Source organism: Protopterus annectens, chromosome 7.part0 (genome assembly GCF_019279795.1).
Source record: "Protopterus annectens isolate FY-2018-M chromosome 7.part0, PAN1.0, whole genome shotgun sequence".
Lineage (NCBI taxonomy): Eukaryota > Metazoa > Chordata > Ceratodontiformes > Protopteridae > Protopterus > Protopterus annectens.
This window is the reverse complement of record NC_056739.1, coordinates 1842595978-1842612474: the sequence shown is the minus strand read 5'-3', so window position 1 is coordinate 1842612474 and position 16497 is coordinate 1842595978.

Here is a 16497-nt window from a genome sequence, read left to right as displayed (position 1 = left end):
TGTTTGTAGGTGGCCCTTTTGTGGGTTGCTTGTGTCAGCTTGGGGTCAGATATGGTGGGCTGTTTGTACTCCTCTGCATCATTGTTCAGTCACAGTCCTTCCATGTTGGCCTATACCTATGGGACATATATACAGAACCGGGGGGGGGCCCAGGACCAGGCCTTGTGGGATGCCACTCATATCTGCTTTGTAGTCTGACATGGATGCGGCATGTCTGACCATTTGAGTTCTTTCCTTGGTCTGGTTTGCAACCCCTCTACTGACATAGGGGTATATATTTAAGCTGGTGAACATATCCATACTGAACTCATACGGTATTGTCTAGAAGCATATGCACGGTCCAGCTACGCTGTGTGGACCACATTGCCCTCATCAATGACCTTAATGACTGCTTCAAATGGGTCAAACATGTTTAGGGGCAGGATCTGCAGTTAAAACAGCCACACTGTGTAGGTTCCAGTATCAGTAGGTCCACAATAGCCTTCTGTCTGCGGTACATACTGATCCTTTCCATAGCTGTGCAGACCAAGCTTGTCAGGATCCTGGGGTGGTAGTTTGCAGTATCCATTCAGGCAACACCTTTGTTGTGAAGGACCACTGTTGTTGTACACTGCTCTTTGGGTACATATCCTGTGGTAAGGCTGACATTGGGCAGTAGTGTGATTTGGCATTCCATTATTCTTGGAGTCCATGTTGGCCTCAGCCCAGGACACCATCACATACCTTTGCTGCTGTGTGTTTTGCTTTGCAGATGATGGCTGTTACCTCAGCATCTGCAATGTCAGGGGACCAGCAGTCTGCTGGGATAGATATTTTGCACTCTGGGAGGGGGGGTGTTTGCACTGCACCTGTCAGGTTGTATGTTAGCAATATGTGTGTGTGTTTGATATGTTGTTTGTAATATCTGTGTGATTCAGAGCATATCTGTGGATGCCCAACATGGTTCGTACTATCAGTTAGGTAAGCCTTGTGATTATCCTTAGTGACCTGTACAATTTGTATCTTCATAGGTTCATGGGTTCATACTAGGCTATCCACCCTAGGGCATTAGTAAGCCTAGCCAGAGTGTGTGTGTCTTTCGCCACCCCTTGCTATGTGTCTATTATGGCCATTTATGAATTTCTTTACTGTGCCTCTGTCTGGTCGTGACACAGTGAAGACCCCCAGTATACATGTACGATCATCCATCCACTTGGCAATATTCCTCTTGAGGGGTGTCAGTGAGGGGCTCTGCCTAACATGGATTGGGATCCTGTTTCTGGGTGTGGGGAGCCTCTGGGTTATGTATCTGTCCCTCCAGCACATCTTATTTCATTATGTGTTGAGGCTGACATCTGTCACTCTCAAAGCTCCAATGGCTTTGATTTCCTGTGGTGGAGCATGTCCATTACTCCTGTTTTGGGCATGGCCTTGTACAACAGACATACAATGTAGTCTCTCTGTGACTACATTCAGCTGGGGTGTCTACAGCCAGGCAGCATATGAGATATATTTCACAGCCTTTATCCTCTTGGTGGGGTAACTATGAGGTCTTCCGAACTGCTGCAGGTGTCACGTACGGTACATCCCATATGAGTCATTGTACTAGATTATGGGTCTGATAAGGGAACAGTACAGCGGCACAGTGACCTCTGTTGATGTAGATGTGAATCCTTTCATGATACGGTGTCCAATATCGAAAATCTTCCTAGCCACATTGGCATTGTGAGTGTCACATGACAGATTACTGTCAACTTGTGTCCCTAGGTCCCTGAATACTCCTTGCATACATAATGGTTTGCCACCTATGTGGTAATTTGTGTGTACCTTGTCTGGTATTTGGTGGGACATTCATACTGTTCAGTGTCTTCAGGATGTCTGGGTGGAGTTCTTATGTGTGAGAGTGTGGTCTGTCGCATACTACAGACTGTACAGCAGTTTTGACTACACTTAGGTGCACATGGGTGGTCTCCGCTGCTTTGTGCATTGTCAGTTACCTGGCCATATGGGTGTCTGTGCTGCATATGGATACTCCCCCTCCTTTGATGTTTTGGTCCAGGTGTTGGGGCCATAACACATGATATGTGGTATAACCTGGTAGTGCTGGTGTGCTATCACTAGGCTTGCAGCAGGCTTCTGTCACTGCACAGACATCAATGTTCTCCATAATGGGAAGTGCCTCAGGGGCATGCATATTGCAGTTTACACATCTGGCATTGGTCAGCAGCGCCCTTATGTTTCTTACCACTTATGTTTTCTAGGGTGGTGGGTAGTCTTTTTGGCCTTGCCTACATACGGCTCTATGGAGGTGGCAAAGGCCTTATCCAGTATCCAGACACACAGGGGTAACAGGTGCAAGCCATCCCTGGAACAGCAGCATGGCTTGTCAAGTATAAGGCCATTGGCATGGAAAACACTTGAAAAAAATAATTTTTTTTTTTTTTTTTTAGCCGATCTTGGTTGTTTAAATGTAGGACAGCGGTGTGCAAATGGGATCAGGGGGGAAAAGAAGAAAATAAAGCTACAATAAGCATTCTAACTAAAATCACTATTCTGGCATTATACCCAATGGTAGGCTGAAGACAACTTGGTCAGTGAATAGTGGTTGCTAAGGGGGGAGGCTCAGTGTGGGACATGTAACTATGAACTAGCAGGCAATCCTATGCAAATGAGGGGAATGATAGTTAATCCCAGATTTCCCCTGCATGCTAGTCAGCTCCCAACAGTGTAAGAGCAAAAATAGCTTGGTGCAAGCCTAGGACTTAGCTGACATCATGGGACTTGTGTCAGGCATACTGTAAGCAGATTGGAGCCCTGTGGCTCAGGTTTGCTCCTAGCTTAGCACAGCTAGGCAAGAGGGTGTGTCTGAGGCTGCCTAGCACTCTTTACATTGTTCCAAGCGGGTGTGTCCACCGCACACCGGGTTTTAAAGTAAAAAAAAAGTAAACCAGGAAATAACAGCTTTGTGCACATTTGAGCACTGTGTTTGCGTGGCACACCCCCGGGCTTAAACAGGATGGCAATGGGAAGAAAAAACAGCAGTAGGAAGGTAATCTAGGAGAACTAGCATAGCTGGCAGGTGAAATGTATCAGAATCGGCCATTTACACAGGCAGCAGTCTAGCCCAGCCCAGAACACAAGTATAAACTATGCAAACACCTTTCCCTCTGATTTTTCCCATACTCTACACCACTGGTATATATAAGCGGGGAAGTTTTAACAAACAAAACAACAAAATGATAGGAGCTGCAATAGATATCATACAACAACATGTGGAAGAGGCTGAGGGTGGTGAGGATGTGAATGCTGTCAACGAACCCAGAGTGAGGAGACAGAGAAGAGTGTACAGACTCAGGGTAACCTACCAGGTGCTACATGAGCTGGAGATAGTGTAGCACTTTAGGGTGGACAGGGACCTCTTACAGCAAATTGTTAAGCTGTGCCGGCCATGCCTGACACACAGAACTAACAGAGGGGAACCAATCCCAGTGGATACCAAGGTATGTGTAGGCCTAAGAATACTAGCTACAGGTACCTTCCAAAGGCCAACTGGGGATATGATGGGGATCTCACAGGCATCAGCATCCAGGGTACTCCACCAGTTCCTGGATGCCATGTCAGCACATGTGGTGAGCACATATATTTCTCCAACACCCATGAGGCGTTGGCCAGCAATATGCAACTGTTCCACCAAATAAAAAGTAGACAGCACAAACACCCACCAGGGCAGAGACCGATAAAAAACTGTTAACACCACAAAGTCCAGTGGCCTACCGGGCTTAGTTGACTCACAGCAGTTCAAACAGCAGGTTTCAAAACAGCAACTTTTAATGAACCAGGCAAACAACAAAAAGACTAAGCATTAAAGAATGCTTTCGCCAAACACATAGGCATCATCAGAGTCTTGGTTTACAAAGGAACACCATTGTGTGCACTGTTATAAATATCCCCTACACATTCCTATAGGATACAGCAAACCCCTCCCACCCTTCAAGTTAAAAATACAGGTCAACAAGTGTTTCTTGATTTAAAAATCATCCATACATCAAATTTCATAATAATATATACATGTAAAACCTCCATTTTATTCCACGCTTTGACCAATTTGTAAATACTTAAAACCACATCACGTCACTAATGATATTCTAAGCATTAAATAAATCAAAAAACATTTTTATTTACTAGTAACTTAATATATTTTTATACATAATGAATATAAAAAAATATATATACATAAAACATATATATATCATGTATAAATATGTATATGCACAATATGTTGTAGGTAGTAATTTGAATAAATAAATTGACTTCATCATTTTATCAATTGGTTAAAAACAGGTACCTATAACTGTTGAGATCTAAGCCTTAAAATTGGTTTGATGGAGATGTAGTCATTGAGCCCTGGCGGCCTACAGGCATTTAACCTGATCTGCCACTCAGTTTCAAGGGCACCAAGACTCTGATGATGCCTATGTGTTTGGCGAAAGCATTCTTTAATGCTTAGTCTTTTTGTTGTTTGCCTGGTTCATTAAAAGTTGCTGTTTTGAAACCTGCTGTTTGAACTGCTGTGAGTCAACTTCGTCGGTAGGCCACTGGACTTTGTGGTGTTCCACCAAATAGCAGAATACCCGAGGTAGTGGGTGCTACAGACTGCACACACATGTGCATCAAAGCACCACCCGGTGAGCGGGGTAGGGTCTACATCAACCGCAAGGGCTTCCCCTCCTTCAACTGCCAGGTTGTGTGCAATGCCCAGGGCATAATAATGAATGTGTGTGTGTTTGCTGCCCTGGAAGCTATCATGATTCCCAAATTTGGCATCTGACGCAGCTGTACCAGAGATTTGCCAGTGGGGACATCCCTTACGGTCACCCAGTGGGGGATGCTGGTTATGCACTGGAGCTGTGGCTGATGACACCTATCAGAAATGCACACACACCCGAACAAGAACTCCATAATGAGGCACACGCACAGACCAGAATTATAATAGATCATGTGTTTGGGATGATCAAGTCACGGTTCCAGTGCCTGGACACATCCGGTGGAGCCTTGCAGTACTCACCAGCTACATGTACCCAAATTTTGATTGTATGAGCCATGCTACACAATATGATCCTGTGGAAATAGCTGCAGGAGGAACAGCACGGGGCAGGGCCACACAACCCCCCACCATTGCCAAGGCCTGCACAGGCACAGAATAACTCAGAGGAGGAACAATCTGAGCCTGCCCCAGTAAGCAGAAGGAGGCATGCCCAGTATGCCTGGCCTTGACAAACAGGCAACGTATAGCACATCCACCAACACAGGAGGGACCCAGGGAATGACACCTCTCTCTGACTTGCACATACAGTAAAAGGGATGCCAAACATGACACACACTACCTGTGCTCACCCATCTGTAGGGAGTGTACTATGTGCATCTGACATAGGCAGCCCTGCAGCACCACCCTCACTACTGGGACACCCACAAGGTAAGTCACTCAACCTACCAATTGCCGAATGGAGTAGAATGTGTTGTTACTTGTATCTATGGTATGGATGTGAGCATGCAAGGGAATTGGGTGGCTGAATGGTATGGCAGCAGATAGTAGAAACCTATAGTGGCACCATGAGATCTGCAACAAATGCTGGTGTCACCAAAGTAGCCAGTAGTACACAGGACAACAGAACCCACTGCAGGAAATGTGCTGGGCCACATGTGTGTCCATATGACTCACACATGCCAGTCAGGGAGGCTTACATTTCCAACAACAGTCACAGCCAGCAGGACAGGTGTAGACAAACACAAACAAAGGCTGTGTTAAGGCCTATGAATGAATGCCTATGAGTAACCTCCATCCCCAGGCCTACACAGCCGGACTACGGCAGGTCAGGAAGTGGGATGTTAGTTCTGAAGGGTATGAAGTCAGAAACTAATATGTAGGTCAATCAAAGCTAAGACCGGTAGTACACTGATATGCCTCTAGTCAGCATGATAGGTTAGAATACAGAATGAAATGGAGTACCTGACATACCAGTACAGTCATAGCAAATATATACAAGTATCAGGTGTGCCTCCCCCAATTCTGTGTAGAAATGTAGAAACAGTCAGGTGAGTCCCCCCACAATCCTATGTAGAAATGTAGTAACAGTCAGGTGAGACCCCCCCACACTCCTATGTAGACATGTAGAAACAGTCAGGTCTTCCCATTCCCCCAATCCAGTGTAGAAATGTAGTAACAGTCAGGTGTGCCCTGTCTCAACCACTGTGTAGAAATGTAGAAACAGAGAGCTGTGCCCCCTCCCCCAATCCTGCATAGAAATGCAGTAACAGTCAAGTGTGCCCCCTCCCATAATCCTGTGTGGGAATGTAGAAACATGTGTGCTCCCCCAAACCCTACTTAGAAATGTAGTAACAGTCAAGTGTGCCCCCCAAGTCTATTTAGAAATGTAGTAACGGTCTGGTGCACTACCAATCTGATGTACACACATCATAGCAATTAGGTGTGCCCCCCACAACCCTATGTAGAAATGTAGTAACATGTATGTGTAGGTACAATACCAGTGGAGCACAGATACACAGAGGTGGCCAATGTAGCAGGATAGGTTGTAGCATCTGCACAATATGCAGGTATGTGTGTGTTAGGTTGCTGTGTGTTTCATATTGTGTGAAAGTAGTCAGTATGTATGCATGTTGAGGTAAGGCCTAGTGGCCATTGCCCACTACTGCTGATGGCAGGGGCAAGTCCTCACAACTGCAGTGCCAAAGACAATACCCACCAGTATAACACATGCTAGCAGTAAGCCATTGTAAATGTATGGTGAAAATATGTGCCACCATCTGAAAGACTGACATGGCATGGCTGTTGGGCTAGATATACAAACAGTACACAGGGGGTAGTACCCCAGACATACAGTATATATATTGTGTCACTGTGAAATGGAGACACACTTGGAATTGTACATACAGGTATGCATCACATTATCTGGTCCTGTAGTAGGGGATACCGGTGTTGTCTGTGTTGTCTGCCTGAACACTTGCAGATCACAAAGGAGGTAGGACTGATGTATTGGGAAACAGCTGATGTACCTGCACATGCCAGCATAACTGGAATGCCTAATGCATATCTGTGTGTCAGATGCAAGTAGTGTCCATAGGACACATGCACCCAGCTCACACAAACACCACCCACAGGGACCTCTCTGGTTGTATCCCTGCTGTGGGGAATGGGTACAATATGACCCCACCTGTATATGGCAATAGTGAATGAATGCAGCATGCAGTGCAGGTGTCCCATGCAGGTGTGTCGCTAGCCATAGGTAGCACCCTGCCAGCATCCACACCACCTGAGCAAGACTGATAGAAGATATTGGCATGAACACCTAGAACACGTACCCTGTCATCCCAGGGGAATATACTGTATGGCGGTCTGAGACTGTAGGACTGACAGAATGCAATGGCCTGCCATATCTGGCCTGCATCAACACCTACTGTCCCACAGGCCTCTGCCAAGGGCCTGTGTCTCACATGTACTGTCAATGCATGTTATGTCAAGGACACCCAAATAACAACATAACACACTCCACATAAGTCATATGCAAGGCCATGTGGACAAACCACAGTAACATGTCCACCATGTCCCACTGCATGAACTGCGGACAAACACCAACACACAGTTGTGATGGGATGATAACCTTAGGGAAAGTATCAGGGAATGTATGCATAATGTATGGAAGAGGATAGAATAATGGGGGGTGGGAGCATGGACAGCATAGAATCTGCAAGGTCAGACAAAAAGCTGTGTGCACACACTATCCCTGGCTGCAAACACATAAATGGGTGGCTGCATACCTGCCTGTACACCACAATAGGGGTAATGGCCTGACTCACAGCCCCTGCCTCTGGGTAACCTGTGCGAATCTGTACAGCTGTGAGGTATTGCCACAGCAATATAAAGCCATACTCTCATGTCGATGGATGGGCAAGTATGGGATCCTCTGCCAGCACTGTAGCAAGGTGTTGAACCAGATACACAGACTCAGCAGTCAGTGTCTGCAGCTCTCCCTCCAGAATGGCATAACTTACCATGAATATGTAGGCATCTGCCCACAATACTGCACAAAGTTGCAGTCACCCTTGTTCCCCAAGACATCACTGTGAGCAGGAATGTCCACCTGACAGTACATGAGGACAGAAAACATCACAGTGTATAACAGTACACATGTCTGAATATCTCCACTAACAGCAGTACCAAGTAGCTGAAGCAGCACAGACACAATCACCTACAGTACACACTATCCCCTGCACACTTTGTCTCCATATTGCCAAATGATCAATGGATACCCTGCAGAAATAGTTTTCTACCTGTAAGTGTACAACACAAAAGTCTGCACTGGAGTACAAACTACCTGGAATTTTTATCTCCATATTGCCAAATGATCAATGGATACCCTGCAGAAATAGTTTTCTACCTGTAAGTGTACAACACAAAAGTCTGCACTGGAGTACAAACTACCTGGAATTGATCCACACATTCAATACAAAAGGGCATACTGGGCATGCTCACACACAAACAAATGAAGCCCATGTCTGCAAACAACAGTGGACCATACATATCTGGAAGTTGCAGATGTTAGTGCAGACACTCCTCAGTATGCACCAGTCATGCTTTGCACACACAGTGGATAGAAATACAGACATATATCCAAGGACAACACACTATAATATGTCAAAAGTTGACGTACATATATGTGTGGAAGAGAGTGACTGTGACAAGGAGCCATCCATAATGAGGACTGTCCCACCCAGCACACAGCCAAATGGCTACAACCACATGAGGTCTAAATGTCACTCATTGTAGACATTAGCCACTGGTATCCATCAGCAATACAGACTATGTGGTGCAAGTGCTAGCTGTGCAACATGACTGCAGAAGGAAGTAGTCATCTAGCAGCTGTATACACGTACCTGTGGAATATAACCCTGCATGCGTCCGCATATGGTGCGTCAACCTCTAGATGAATGGGTTATGGCCCATGCACACACATTGCTCTCCCCATAGCCCTATTATGACAAGCCTGCTGAGGTCATCCACATTGAAATACACCTTTGGGAAATAGGTAGCCCAGTAATCTCTGTGGCATGTCCTATAACTGTGTACTGTTGTAGTATGATAAACTAGTTAGGTAGGAGTTCTAATCGTGGATCTGGCAACTGTGTGCGTGTGTGTGTGTGTGTGTGTGTGTGTGTGTGTGTGTGTGTGTGTGTGTGTGTGTGTGTGTGTGTGTGTGTGTGTGTGTCTGTGTAAAAAGCAATGTTTTTAGGCTAATCACATTCACTACAATTCAAATGCCCTACTTTGGCAAGGCTACTGATGTCATTCACTGTGAAATACACCTTTTGGAAAACTGTAGACTAGTAATCTCCACTGTGCCTCCTATAACTTTGCAGTGCTGTACTGTGATAAACTAGTTAAGAAGGAGTTTTAATCCCAGACATAGCAAGTGTGTGTCCCTGTCTGTGTAGAGAGCAATGCTTTTTAGGCTAGTCACACTCACTACAATTCAAATTCCCTACTTTGGCAAAGCTGCTGATGTCCTTCACTGGGAAATACACCTTTGGGAAAATTGTGACTCAGTAATTTCTGTGATGCATCCCATAACTGTGTGCTGCTGTAGTGTGATAAACTAGTTAGGTAGGAATTCTAATCCCAGACATGGCAACTGTGTGTGCCTCTGTCTGTGTAGAGAGCAATGCTTTTTAGTCTACTCACGCTTACTACAAATCAAATGTTCTACATTGGCAAGCCTGCTGATGTCATTCACTCTGAAATACACTATTGGGGAAGGAGTACTCCAGTAATCCCTGTGGTGTGTCCTATAACAGTGTAATGCTGTAGTGTGATATCAAAATCTGGTAGGGGTACTATTCCCACACATGTCAGGTGTGGATGTTTGCGTGTGTGTTTCTATGTCTGTGTAGGGGGCAATGATTTTTAGGCTAGTCACACTCACTACAATTCAAATGCCCTACTTTGGCAATCCTGCAAATGTCATTCACTGTGAATTACACCTTTGGGGAAGAAGTATTCCAGTAATCCCCGTGGTGCATTCTATAACAGCATAATGCTGTTGTGTGATATAGAACTCTGGTTGGGATTCTATTCCCCCACATGGCAGGTGTGGATGTTTGTGCATGTGTTTCTGCATTTGTGTAGGGAGCAATACTTTTTAGGCTAGTCACACTCACTACAATTCAAATGCCCTACTTTGCAATCCCTGCTGATGTCATTTACTGTGAATTACACCTTTGTGGGAGGAGTACTCCAGTAATCCTCGTGGCACGTCCTATAACAGTGTAATGCTGTAGTGTGATATAGAACTCTGGTAGTGTTTTATTCCTACACATGGCAGGTGTGTGTGTGTTTCAATGTCTGTGTAGGGAGCAATACATTTTAGGCTAGTCACACTCACTACAATTCAAATGCCTTACTTTGGCAATCCTGCTGATGTCATTCACTGCGAATTACACCTTTGGGGAAAAAGTACTCCAATAATTCCTGTGGTGTGTCCTATAACTATGTAGTGCTGTACTGTAATAAACTAGTTTGGTAGAGGTTCTAATCCCAGATAAAGCAGGTGTGTGTTTGTCATTTGTACCCGCTGTGGAGGTGGCTTTGAGTATGTAACAAATGGACTCATTGCGGAGCAGGTTTTTCAAATTTCTTTTATGGTGGCCATAGTATATGTCACAATATCCACCGTACAGAGATAACAGATATGAAATAGCTGAGAGGCTGGGGTGCAAATCCATACCCCTACATGTGACATCAAGGCCGAGCGAACAAAGTTAGCAACCCTTGTATTACCCAGAGAACACTCTCAACCCATGTCTCATACACACACAAACACACACACACACACACACACACACACACACACACACACACACACACACACACACACACAACCTGCATATTGCCCATTGATAGTAACCATGGTGTGATTGCAGAGGGCATGCCACCCTGTCCATCAGTCCAATAGGCACATACATGTAGACAGTGCACCTTCCCAATGTTCCCTACTGGACACCTGCAACACCTGTGGTGCCATAAAATGTGATCAACAAAGGGCATATCATGCCTGAAACACATGCCCTGTATGGGCAGATGCCACTGACACCAGAGAATATCTGTATCATGCTATCAATGTAGGTGCAGGGTCAACCTGCTGTCTATTAACAATTCCCGCCACATGAGGACAGGACTGGCACATCTAATGATAACAATCTGTGTACACAACATGGGCCAAACACCCCAGGTACAGTTCCACATGTCACTGTACATGCACGTGGAACATGTGCACATCCCAGACACCATCCATGTCATGGACTAAGGCACACATACATAGCAAGCAATGCACAGCAATTGTCACATACAAGAGTTACCCAGGTGACTGGATGGTGAATACAATACCCACCTGTGTGGGCAAATTCAGACACTACACCCCTGAGCCACACTGCAGACCATTGTCATGTGGCCTAATGCCAAGGTATATCCATCACCTAGCCTTGTATAGCCATCTGGCACAGTCAACCACTACATGCCCGTGAAGCAATGCACCTATGCATGTCAGTACTGGCACCCTGTGTCTGTGTGTGTGGTGTATGATGCCTATGACTGCATTCACACTCACTACAACCTCCATTGGCATACTGAAGCATGCTGTCTGATGTCAGACACCTCCACATACCTTTTGCCCATATGACCTTTGTATAACCCCTGTGGTGCATGTGATGCCTGCACAGTACTGTGTTGTGCCAATCTAACTAGTGATGAGCTGTATTCCTAACCCTGCCAAGTGTGTCAATGTGTGTGGGTCCCTGTGACAGTGTGGCTGTGTTGACATTGACACCTGTTCCTGTGGCCAGGCACGTGTACTACACCTACCGTATAGCTAACATATCACTATTTCAGATGTCATGCACCATCACATATATGTTTGGAGGGCTCCTCAACATGTAATCTATGTGGTGCATCCAATAACTGCATAGACATGTGATAGCAATACATAGTCAGTCATGGGGTTTGATACCCTGTACTGGTAGGTGTGTGATACAAACATGCTTAAGTTTTACTCTCCCATCCCTTCCTGACTTATCTTTGCCACTGTCTGCCTCTCTCACTCCCTCTCTGGTGGATGTGGAGACGTACACCTGCTTTGCTTAGGCAGCAGCATGTGTATTGTAAGTGATGCACATCATCAGCTGATGGCCTCTGCACGAATTCCAGCCCTCTTCTAGCTGATTGCATGTGGAACAGCTGTGGTAGCATTATTATAGCCAATTGCATGGAAACACACTTCAATATCTAGGAACATCATGCTGGTGTCGGACCTTTTCATTCACTGTGAGCAGGAACTAGATCTGTTGTTTGGCAAACAGCATCACAGATGGATTGGGGATTTACCTCTAACAACATACACTCTGGAAACAGGCCAACACACAGGAGGGGGATGTGCCTGACTTGACTACAGACTGTAAGCGCTGCTATACTGCATTTGGAGTAATGTTGGTTTAACAGGGTGTGTGTGGATATGGCTGTCCTACATATTTTAATACCTGTTATGTCAGGGCTATGTTTATGAGGAATCCACATCTGTAAGGTCATATACAGACTGGACAGTGTGTGGTGCCTTGTATTTCTTGTGTTACCCACAGATCACCTATCTGTGAACTGCAGAAGATAGTGTGAGGATTGCAGTCAGTAGATGGTGACAGCTGTGAGAGTTACTGACTTCGTATCCCTCATAGAACATATGTTGCAACAAACCCTGTTACAACAGTAAATGTATGAGGTTATCACAGCAACATATCAATATTGGCCCTGTGTTTGTGGCTCCAGCCTCAACTCTGTCAACCTTTGTACATATGTCATGCAGTAAGAGGTGCATATGTTCAGTACACCATATTTATTGACATCATATCTGACAACAAGCCAGTTAGATATCAGACTGCTACACATGTTATGTATAGTAGGGGTTATATTTGAGGGCATAACCTGGGCATTCTGTGGTTATGTGTACAGTACTGAGATCTGTGTACTTATGGTGATTGTCAACAATGTGTATTGTAAATATGTACCATGCCCTGTGTACAGACTGTGGTAGATGCCATTGTTCTTGGTCCTGTTCTATCTGATGTTACATGCTGGTCCACTGTATGTTACCCAATCGGCTTACATGTTTGTAGGGCCAAACACACACATGTCCCATACCACAGACAGGCATCGGACCACACTGTGTAGTGGTCCAGTTTATGGAGGGTTGGTGTGTGAGTGGCACATATGAGGAAGGTGTTGATCAGATAGTCCATATACTGTAATATAAGACTAGCTTACCATATGTGACTGTGGCTATGTTCACATTGGTTATGGTTATGCACTTTCACACAGGTGTCTGTGACATGCCTGTAGAGCCTGCTATCTATGCAGGTACATGTGTATTCCCCCATAGGAAATGTAGGCCAGTGTTGAGGCAGTCTGCCTGTAGCCTGCACAGTGCTTTGCTACATGGCTAGCAGCTTAGTGTACACACCCAGTGATATGTCATGTCCATATACTTGCCAGATATACTTGGGCCGGGGCACCATAACAATCATGTATGTCAGACAATGCAGTGGGATGCTGTACAGATGTACGTCACTAACTAGTGGGTAGTATGTGGCCATGGCACCACTGCATCAGTGGTTATTATGTGTCAGGACAGACAGGGGTGTATGAATGCATAACCTATGGGGGCAAATATATACCCATCTACATGGCTGTTAACATCCACATTGTCAGGCTTGGTCCACATATCCTGCACTAAGGGGTTCTGTGTATACCTCTGGACTGACCAGAGTGTGTCAGACTGTCCACATATATTGGCCATATCTCTGCTGTAGTCCACAGGAGCATTACTGTGCTAGCAGTGACACTGTACTATGATGTCCTTAGGATATCTGTCAGTAGCCAATGGCATACATTTTAAAAGCAGATGTGACCTCCCACACACACCATGTCTGTGAAGACAATCCCAATTACAGTAGCAATAGTCTACAAATATACCTGCAGTACATACCTGACATCCCCTTGCACTAAGAGACTGGGACTATTGTGGCTGAGGTAGGGCTCCACTCCATGTTCAGGACATATGCTGAACATGTATGTATATATAATTATCCCTATATCTATATAGATATATACACATATACATATCGACATACAAAGATGGATTTGTATATGTACATATATATATATATATATATATATATATATATATATATATATATATATACATATAAACACACAGATATATACATATACAGAGCAATATATGTTTACATGGGTCTATATTACATTCTCGAAAGCCGACAATGTTGAATCTGACAATGTCGACACGAGAATAGCGAAAATGCAGAACATCGAACAAATAAATTGAAATCTCCGTAAGGGGAGATTTCCATTTACTTCAATGTAGTACGGTCTCGGAGTTGGTATATTTAAGAAGTGGGATGTGTAAGGGGTGCAGGAGGGCTTGCCCCCTGCCTACACCGTTTCGTTTTTTTTTTTTGTTATTTTTATTTTTTTTTTGAACATTCGATGTTTTAACAGTTCGATCACTAAAGGTCGACCTTTAGTGATTCGAACTGTTAAATATTCGATGTTCTAATATAGACCCATTTACACATATACAGATTGAGATACATATACACATATACGTATGGATATCAACATATATATTGACAGTAATAGGTATATCAGACTAGATATGTATGCACATATAGTTATAGATATGTACATTAATACCCACATAAATAGGCATATCTGTAAATATAGGTTGTGCATTCATATATAGCTATATATACATATATTGTGCATACATATATAGCTATATATATATATATATATATATATATATATATATATATATATATATATATATATATCTACTTCAGTAGAATGAACATATTACAAGTTCGAACCACATATGGCTGAGACCATATGTTCGAAGTTGTAATAGTTCGAACACTGAAGTAAAAAAAAGAATAAACAACAAAAAACAAAATTAAATATCTGTAGCAGGGGGGGTAAGCCCCCTGCACCCCCCACACCCCCTTTTCTTAAATATACCAACTCTGAGATCGCACTACATTGCGGAAAATGGAAATCTTCTCATTCCATACTGTACTGAGATTTCCATTCAGTCCGGTCGAACATTTACAATTTCGAACATATGATCTCGGCAATATGAGGTTCGAACTTGTTAAATGTTTGATCTATTGAAGGGGACCCATATATACATATGAAGATATGTACACATGGCCATATATATGTTGCACTATGCAGATGTGTATACAGACATATGTATGAGTATACATGTGCATGTACATGTAGACATATATAGACCTATTACACGTACATAACCATATTCCTGTCATGTATAAACCTCATGGTTATATATACCCTTCCAGATGTATCTCACCAAATGAACCCAGTTTGGGTTCGTGAAGGGCTGATCTTGTCTCCTGAATCTTATTGGCTTCTTCGAATCAGTCTCCAGAGCCGTGGACAAGGGTAAGGCAATCCACACAGCATATCTGGACCTTGCCAAGGCCTTTGACACCATCCCCCACTCTGGAATCATAGATAAACTTACTAAGCTGGGCATTAATCCCTAAATCACTCAATGGCTTGCAAACTGGCTTACTGACAGAACCGACACTGTAAAAGTAGCTGACTCCAAATCCAGCTCCAGACAAGTGACAAGTGGAGTACCTCAGGGTTCAGTCCTGGGACCTCTCTTGTTTGGCTTCTACTTCTCAGAAGTACAGGCCAACTCTAAGGAACTCTGCCTAACAAAGTTTGCAGATGACTGCAAACTGGGAGCCATTATTGAATCCCCAAATGATGTGAATACTCTACAAAAGGGCCTTACAGAAACAGATTCTTGGTGCCAGAGCCATGGGCTCAAGCTCAATGTCAAGAAATGTATAGTTATCCCCTTTGGGAAAAAACATGTACCCATGAATTATCACATAGGTGGCAGTACACTAAACACCAAAAGTGTGATAAGAGACTTAGGGACACAGGTGAACAGTGGTCTCACCTTCAATAACCACATCGCCACAACAGTCAGGAAATCCTTGTATGTGGCACACCTCATCACTAAGGGTTTTTCATCCAGAAAAAAGGAGGTCATTGTCCAACTGTACTCATCCTTCATTAGACCCATTATAGAATACAATGCCCCATTTGGTATATACCTCTCAAGACATCTGCAACAACTGGAAAGGCCACAGAAATTCCTCACTAAAAGAATCACAGGCCTAACGCAGATGCCCTATGCTGACCTCCTTAAAAAACTCCAGCTATACTCTGTCGCATATCGTCTACTCCGAGGCGATCTCTGCTTAACATACAAGGCCATGTCAAACCCAGAGCTGTTGGACATACTACACTTAAAGAAATCCCAATCCCTCAGAGCCACATGCTCCAGG